Source organism: Electrophorus electricus, chromosome 19, assembly GCF_041902795.1.
Source record: "Electrophorus electricus isolate QZ-2024a chromosome 19, ASM4190279v1, whole genome shotgun sequence".
NCBI classification, from domain to species: domain Eukaryota; kingdom Metazoa; phylum Chordata; class Actinopteri; order Gymnotiformes; family Gymnotidae; genus Electrophorus; species Electrophorus electricus.
In genome coordinates, this window is record NC_137515.1 from 4,556,136 (window position 1) to 4,566,050 (window position 9,915).

Genomic DNA, 9,915 nt, shown 5'->3' on the forward strand with positions numbered 1-9,915 from the left:
GTAACATACCAGAACCAAATGTCTCTGTTAGGTATTTGTCATTTCCTATATTAACAGCAAATACTGATTAAACAGTAAATTTCCATTAATTAACTTAGCAGGTGGATAGAAAAAGATGTGACCACACAAAAGCAAGTAACAACAAAATGTCAAATTTAAGAGATAGGCACATAGCTTTCTGCAAAAAAAAAATAAAAAATTACAAAAACAAAATTACAAAAAAATACTCCCAGATTCCCTTGGACATTTACTAGATAAATCATGATCAATGCACATGAACATGACTAGTTTCCAGAGCACACAAGGTTTTGTAAGGCAATTCGATATCACGCAGGTCAATAAAAATATCTTGCAGTTATCCCAGCATCAAGAGTTATTCAATCTACTTATTACCAAACTAGGTTTGAGTATTTTGGGTAGGTTTTAATAAGCAAACTAGGTTTGAGCATACTATGTAGGTAACAGTGATCACTGTGATTACATATATGACTATATATGTCAATATATAGCTTCCTTTAGGTTTATTGGTTCACTCGGTGGAAAAGATTCTATGTTAAATTTTCTTTGCTTTGTGTTCAATATTTCCCACAGAATTACACAGTTCTTACACCCAAAATGTTAATTAATGTTAGACATAAGTCTTTTTGTGAAAATGACAGTGCTAAGACTTGTCCTGTGTTGAATGACGGAAGATGACACACAGTAAAGGATCGAAATTTTTTTTTACATATATATTATTTCCTACATAACTGGCATCACTGATCCATGTTCTTGCACTATTCTCTTCAACTAACCCCACAGGTTTCTGAGCATGTAGCTATGTGTTTTATTTTATTTTGGTTTTGCCCTCACCTGATTTATTAATGTTTCATGTATTTTGTCCCATTTCTTTTGGGTGGGACTTTGACCTTCCCAAGGATGACAGATGAGAGAAGCATATGTTTGGCATATGTGCCCTCTGAAATTGATTTATTACTGAAATATCAGAATTTATGAATAATCTCCTAAAAAAACTCAGACTTCTAAAATAAGTCTAAAATAAATAATATCTAACCAAGCCCAAAGACATGGTTGGATAGTATTAAAGTTGGTTCATGAGGTTGGAGCAAAGGATATAATATTTTTTGAGAAATGTTAGATCAAACTAATAAACATGTATGCTGCATCTTTTCATTGACCCCCTCCCTGTATCTTTAACAATTTGCACTCATGAGGGGTGTGTTTCCATGCTGGTTTCCATGCCACACTGAGTTTTTCAGTATATTTTGGTTTTCAACAACCCTTCTCACCTACATGGTATCTGATGTTGAGTCTCCTTACTATGTTGTATAATTAAAGTGTAATGTTTCAGACGTTAAACTGGAACATCTTACATGAATATTAGTATTACCTTGGTTCAAAGCAACCTGTTGTAGGTCTTTAAGGTGGTTGGGGGAGGGGGTTCCAAGCCTGAATTCTTCATACAGTGTCATATAACTGCTAAGGTCTGACACTATGGCAACAAGAATCAAGAGAATGGTGCTATCCACTAACTAGCCACTGCCTAACTGTGAGTGGGTGAAACCAGACTCCAACTCAGCTTTCTTTAAATGTATTGTTCTAATTTAATAAGTTCAATCTACTTTGCCAAATTAGTTATTAAACACCGATGCTAGCAATCTGGAAGGCAGCGGGATACAGCAACTCCTCAGACTAAACTAATTCCGCTGTCACATTCTTCTGTGCTTGTTCTGTAAACACACTTAGAGGATGACGCTATGGCACAGTGCTGCCAGAAGATCACTATGGTGTAGCACTATGGTGGGTGAAAACTGGGGTGTTGCTTAGGGACCGATATCCTTCCACATTTTTTACCCATAGACAACACAGCCAGTCGTCTCATAAAAATGCAGACAAGCTTTTGCTGTGTCTGTCTGTTCAGGGTGTATGACTATACAAAGCCATAGAACTAAACTGGGTGATGAATAACCTGCTAAAATAAGTAGTCGCCTTTGTTTCAAGGTGTTTTGCTTGGAAATTAGCAGTAAAATGCAGCATGCTGGTATAATGAGTTTAGAGCTATGGGTAATGATTCCTGAACAACATTACCAAGATAGGAAACCAGTACACATTTTGATACAAAGTAGGAGCTTTTTTCTCCCTGCATTTATGGTTACGGACTGACATAGCTCCATTACAGTCACAATAGGGAAGCTTTCTATAGTCATACCTGTACATGGGAGAAGCTACAGTCTGTGACAATCCTTTAGATTTTGAAATTACGACACGGTCCTTAACACTCAATGGAAATGTACTTTTGATGCTAATTACAGTTCTTGACTTGGTCACCTATACACCAACATGTCTGTTATAAAATCACTAATTAGTAGTCTCAGAGGCTCAGAGCTGATCTTAAGTGTGAGATTCAGTACTTTTACCCATAAAATAATTGTAGTCAGTCTTACCTTAGTCAGGAGTTTGTGGTCAGGAGTAATTACCTAGCCAGGAGTGTTGAAATTATAGTGGGTAGTATTACACTGATGATAATTACTTTTGATGTGATTTTGGTTTTAAATACTGACTGCTGCGGGTAGAGTTTGAATTCAGTTATTACTATGACAGGTCAGGACAGGTAGCTGGATTAACAGTGCTTCTTATTCAATAATGATAAGAGAAATCTAGAAAATAATGGTAACAATAAGGAAAAATGTTCATTTGGGTGGTTGAGTCTGCTCTCATATCTGCACATTTACTTCATGTAGAAAACTAATAGCATTAGTTATCATGAGATTGCGTCACAATTCAAATGACTGCTGACCTACTCTCACGCACATGAAATGAGTCATGCGTATAAGACACAACATGCATCTTGTCAGAACTGTGAGCAAACAAGTTCTGTTTCCTCCCAGCAGGGGGCAGCAGGGCAGCTCACATCACTGAGTCACTCATGCTCAGTTACCTTGAGGTCAACACAAGGAAATTGGCTTCAATGTTGATTATTCCCTCTTCCAACATGGAGAATGAATAATTGACCAGTCTTGGGTCCTGAATTTAGCATCACCCATCACCCCTCCTGTTGTCACGTTTTGGGCTATAGGTACAGTAAGAGCAATAAGTATGTTGTAATCACAATGTCACTTTTCATACCTGAGCAGTTCCTGCCAGACCACAGCCTTCCTGACTGAAGGTTAATTCCAGACCAGACACCACATTCAACACCATTTTTTATTAAACTCATCTGTTTGTAATCAAAGTCGATAAAAGCTTCCTTTCCGATTTATTACAACACGTTTCAGTCAACCTATAACCCCTATTCCGATTGGGTGTGATGCATTCATGCACTCCAGGAGTACCGATTAATTATGAGAATGTTGTTTATAGCTACTGTCATGTAGTTTTAATGACTGCAGTCTTATTTACCATCAATTGCACGAGTGTGGTTTACTGGCTCATCAGTGTTGGTTTGGTCATTAGACAGTGGTTTAGTATCTTATGCCTTGTTCCTTAAGGACTTGAATGCAGTCTATTGCCTCATCTCCATGGTAACTCATAGGTGAGAAAGGATGTGTTAGCAGATATGACCCTAAGTATGTGCAATTAAAGGAAGCCCCATAATAAAATTTTATAGGGGCACTCCAGATCAACATAATACATTCATTTTTTTGTGCAACCTTTTGATTATTTAAGAGCAAAGTTATTTATTTGAATTATTATTTATGCGGCAGTATATGGTGAGGGCTTTCATCTTTTCTGACATCTGCTGCTTTGCTTTTATTTAGACATTTCAGGTTAGTAATAAGTGTTTCAGAAAAGGTGCTTTGCAGGTTGTGTTTGACAGCAAGTGGTTTTCCTTGTCATCAAGATCCCTTCACACAAGTGTCTTCTGCATTCGTAACTGCAAAAATAACCCATGCAATTTTACACACACACACACACACACACACACACACACACACACACACACACACCTCTCCTATTAGAGAGCAAAGACTTTGACTGGTAATATTCAGCAGGTGCTCGAGAAAGTAATTTTTCCTCTTTTCTCCTTGAATGCACCATTTGTCTACCCTTGACCAAAGAGCTGGGCTGTGTGACTGCAGGTTTCCCCACAAAGAGGAGAGATGGTAAAGTGACATAAAATACATCTTTTTGTCCTTTCCACAGTAACTACTTTTAGACTAGGAGAACAAATTTTCCCTATAACCATTCACCCCTCTTCCCAACTTGCATCATTATTATTGCAGCATCCCCATAAGTAGGTTTTGCTGTACCTTCTTTGAATGAATGATGCATTTCAAATAAAAGTGAGTAAGGTGTGTCATGGAGATGCCACTAAAAAAGAAAGAATGAAAGGCACTTCACATGTCAGCTTACCCAAGTCTTCAGCCAAACCATGATGGATGCTTGGGTCCAAAGAATTAAGTGTCATGGAGAAGAATGGTTCTCTAGAATAAGCAACAATAATTCATGGAATGTGTGATGCATATGATGCTGCCACAAATGTGAAATGGAACATTTCCTGATTAAATCTGACCTCATCAATAACAACCTGTAACTGCACAGAAAATAAAAAAGGAAAAAAAAAAAAACTGTCACAAGGGGCTTGAATATTGCTGGAACGAGTGATGCGGATAATTGCAGCCTCTCCTTCCTGCAGGAGTTTACAGGAATTCACTATTCCCAAACACCCAGCCACATTCATAACAACAACCCTCAAGACAACATTATGCAGATGTTTACGCCAGCTTGGCACAGCATGTATGGGCTCTATTCTCAGGGATATTGACCATGTGCTTTGAAAATGACCGTAAGCATTAAGGTCGGGAAAAAGCATACAGGCCTAAACAACTACAGTAGGTGCAAACCCAATGTTTCTCTTTGAAGTGCTCTCTGTAAATGTCTGAAATGGCCGCCGATCACCAGTTAACAGGTAAACAACATTGATGTTTCCTTTGGCTTGTCTGCATTGCTGCTTAATCCTTCTTGCATTGATCCCAACAGACCAGATCGACAGGTAACCTTGACAAGGCGCACAGCTTGTTCAAAAGAAATTCTGTTCAGTCCAAGTTTTTGTCAAACTTCCATTCAACCAAAAGAGTAGCCTGCCAACTCTAAATAGTCTGAAAGAGATAATACCCTATTCACCGCATTAGTAAATTTCAAGTTTGATTCATTGACAGTTCTGCTATGCTAAAGTAATAAAAATGCACAAATGAGGACTTATTGTTCGGCTATAAACGACATTCTGTGTATGGCTCCTTTCTGAATACACACTGCATTCATGTGAGTAATTGCATTTTAATTTTCCAATATACACATTAAAGTGTGATTTAAAATGTTAGTCATTATTTGTAGCAAAATGTGTCCACTAACTGAAGAATAATTTTCTTATCTTCTTCAGCTACAGCCTGGTACAATGGATTCTTAAGCAGAGCCTCAACTGGAAAAGATCAAGTTTAAAGCAGTTGTGAGAGAAAGACTCCATAAATCTGTATTTGCCTCACTCCATGCCACAGTGAGCACTAGTGCATGTTGCCATGGATTCTTCCATCTCCCCTGTTGCCAGTAGCAACAGACCAGTTCAACATCCTCTGTGTTCTATGGTACAGTAAGTCTTGGACATATACTGCTTGGACACATACCTGGACATATACAAATATAGGGTATTTCTTTCAGAATCTATTGGACAAGTACTAAGAGGTTTTGATTTTTACTGTTCATAATAAACAGAAAGCACTCTAATGTATTATAATTTAGACTCAAAATTATATACACAATGGTATGCACTGGTATGTAATATACCCCCAAATCAATACAGATTCCAAATGAAAAATAGATTTTTTCCTTTTATGTGCTAAGTGCTTACATTGTGTGGAGCTGTTCAGTGTATGGTTTCCTTGTATATGCCTGAGAGGGGCAGCATAAAAAAGAATATCTGTGTGTATGTACATATAGTTTAAAAGGCTGTACGCTACTGTACTCCACTTTCTGATCCACTTTATCAACTTGTAATTGGTGCTCAATTGTTCCTGACACCCACTTATGTAAACACTGGCTTTGTCCTTGTATTCACCAATGAATCAATCAATGCATCTAATCTTCCCTCCCTGTGCACCAAGCTGGATCACTGCCTTAGGATGCCTGGTGGTCTTTGCCATATAAATGGCATGTTTATGTATCAGTGTGTCACACAAACTGCCTACACATTTAGCAAAACTCACATTCAGTTTGCTAAATGAATAAACATAGATGTAAATGTACTTGCCTACACCGCTGTAAACATTGGAGTTAATTTGAATTGCACAGAAATGACTTAGAAAAGGGTGAGAAAGGCACCTAGCTAAGCATCAGGGTGCTATTTGTCGCTAAGGCGCCCATAATTGCCCCACACTGTCTAACCAAATCGTTCAGGCTTGGATAGGCAATTAGGCTACGGCAGCGCTCTAATGGAGGACGAATTGGCACAGTCTCCTCTATTAGCTGCTACGTCCCCAAGAACCTGTTTAAGAGGCATGACTTTCCAGCACTCTTCTTGCCAGCTATAGCCCTCAGTCTGCTCCTAGCCCCTTTTTTCATGTCCTACATCCACATATATTCCCCACCAGTTCTTGCCATTTTTTTCCACCAAGCTTCCAGTGCATTACTAAATTCCCTTCCACCCACTCTCTATCACTCCCCAAAGGCAATTATGTTGAAAGTACAGGCCCTGAAGTTGAGAGTCAGTATTACTTTGGGCCAATGTATTTCACGCCAGGACTGGAACCTTTTAATTGGCACATGCATGGGAACTAAAGAAATGAATAAGAATAAGAATAAGGAATGAATCCAGTTAAAGAATTTTTTTTTTTCCTATGTCACTGGCATGATGTAAGCTCTGAGGAAAAGATATCTTCTGTTCTTCATCCTCGATTCTTTTTTATTATAATTATGAGAGGGGGAAAAATCCATTTGAAGACAAACAAAGCCTTCCTTTTTTTAATTTTGACACCACCTCCCATTAGAACTGGGCAAGAGCAGTGGAGCACATTTCTGGAAATATTAAATCAATCCCTCAATCTTTTAATGTTTGCTTTGGCAGCCTATATGACAATTTTGACAATCACAAATTGCCATATCAGCCACAGCTAACCATCTGGGTAAAAACAAACCTGTGTATGATTAATATGCCCATAACCAAGATCATCTATTGATTAGTTCAGTTCAGTACCTTTATTGTCCCTAGAAAGGAAATTCTTTTTGCAGCCAGGTGTAATAGACATAACAAAACATAGCAGCATGCAGAACACGCAAACAACCACAAACATGTGCAAGAAACATAATACACACAACCCGTTTTCAATTCAACTGGGAAAAAAGCAAACACAGTTCAATAGCCCAATGTCCCTGGCTATGAAAGAGATTTTCAATTTGTTGTTCTAAGTTACTGAAAGCCTAAACCTATGGCCAGAAGGAAAAAGCTGAAACTCATGGTTGAGTGGGTGGGCTAGAATACAGCTTTTACCTGCCAGGTGACAACACAAATAAACATGTCGTTTAAACTGACACTGGCTGATATGCTTACCACCATCACAATCCTACTGCATCAGTTCTCATTCGTAAATACCAAATCAAGTATTAAAAGGCTAAAAAATGCACTTAAAGAGTTGTAGGAAAGGGTCAACTTTTTCTCCACACAAAATCATATAACTCTAAGGGGTATATTAGATGAGTAGAGTGCTGCTGAGCTGAGTAGTTAAGAGGCCAAAAAGAAGTTCCAGTTAGATTAATTAGACTAGTTTCCTGTCCCCTGTGTTCTATACAGGAAGCCTTGGGGGAGAAAAGCTCTCGATGAAAAATATACTGGACCTCAACCTTGCTAAAACATTTAAAAGCTAAATTCTGACAGAAGAAATTGGCATTGTGAAAAAACTTTGACCCTGCCAGTCTAGTCTGCCCTCCTCCACATTATTATTAGACCTCCATAAGAAATGTAAATAGCTGGGAAACTTAGGGCAAAGTGTGATCTCTTCACTGGTGAAGCCTGTGTTGATTGTTGACTGTGCAAGTTGACTGTGTCTTCTGCAGTCATCGGTTATATGCATCACACCTTCTTTAACAAGAAATGCTGCAGGCCAAGGAAAATAAACAGCTGTGGGTTTGTGTGTATGTGAAAATTCTATACATTGTTAAAAATACAAAAATAATCATATTAAAATAGTCTATGTGCTAAATATTCAGTGATTTCTAAATCCTTGGCTTTGTTTCCAATGTATCCTTGGTGAATGATAGCAAATGTTTCACATTTATTCACCCTCAACAGCAAAAAGAAATGTGTCCAATTCTCTCTCACACTTTCACACACACACACACACACACACACACACACACACACACACACACAGACACACACACACACACACACACACACACACACAGACACACACGAGGCATGCTTAAGTAACATCCTAAAACGTATAACTTGTCAATACTCACATCAAATTGTATATTCAGGATCACATTAATGTATTTCATGAAACAGGATTTTTCACTTAGCAGAATATCCTAAGCCAGAACCCAACAGTGTCTAATAGGATTGCCTGTTTACCCCCTTTCCCATTGGACAATATTGACTTTTGGCTTAAGTACCTGACTTGCTGAGTTCATGACATACAGACCCAAGTCACCTTGATTATGCTTCCACAAACAAATCACGTCCATGCTATGGTGAATGAGCAAGCTGCTATCATTTTCCACTGCCTATCACAATGTATGTAATTGAGAGGCGTTATGAAGACAGAACCAGAATTCAGAATGATGTGGAACTGTTTCAACACTGATTAAGGTGATTGTCTTGTGTAGCCAGACCTAGTCCTCTCCTTCTAACTCTGCACTCTTTGTTTGTTCTCTCTCCTGTGGCGGCCAATTGAACTTCAACCCCATGTGCAATTAAAAGTTTTCCTCAGCCCCAGGATGCTGCCATGCGTGGGAGTGGGTTTGATTATTCAGGTGCTAGCACCTCTAACTTCAGTGAATGGGTGAGTCAGCTTTAAAAAAAAAAAAAAAAAGATTATTCATTATCAGATTAACAATATTGAGGAAGAACAGGGCATGAATTGTTCCTTCTCATTTTCAATTTCTATACATGTCAGTTACAAAATGCCAGTGCAAAACAGCAACCTTGATTGGCTGAATGCCTTCAAGCCACGAAACATTTCAGAAACATGGAGTCTTTTTAATTTTTTTCAATAATACGAGTAATTGCGAGACATTAAAAAATGGCTGATCCTTTTTCCCTTTTGCCTGACAAATATTTCAGCAAACTTCAGCAACCTCTTCATTTCCACCAAGCTCTCTCCTGCACATTTACAGTAATTAACATTCCACTGTTTCCCTGCTCTGCCTGCATGAAAGGCTTGCGTCGTTCAGGGCCAAACTCTTTGTGCACAAAAGAAAGTCAACCTCAATTACCATTCAAAACTGCCATTTAGCCTTCCAATTAGAGCATCACAATATTCTACTTTGTTAAGCAAACAACAATAATACAATATGTCCGTTCTTCGAGTCAACTTCTAAAATGTAAACATGGTCCTTATTGATGTTCTATTTACTTTTAATATAAAAATATGAGTTTTTGACTTTTTTTTAAATTTTATTTTATTTTCTATGAGGCACATTGGATTTTCTGTAGATATTGAATAATAAAAATGATTACAAATTAAGGAGTGAGAGAGTCTCAGGGTGTGAAAATAATAAAAAATCCAATTTATTAATCTATTGCAGTCTACGCTTTCTGCCGCATTTGAGAATATACCGAGGAGTCACAGGTTTTAACTGCGTATTAACTTCGTCGCAGCCATCTGGGGGGAGCTGAGGAACTTTTCTGGTTTGACAAATGTTTAGCTAATTCAAAATGCATGGCATACAAATGAAAAATCATATTTCAGGGTCATTGAAACT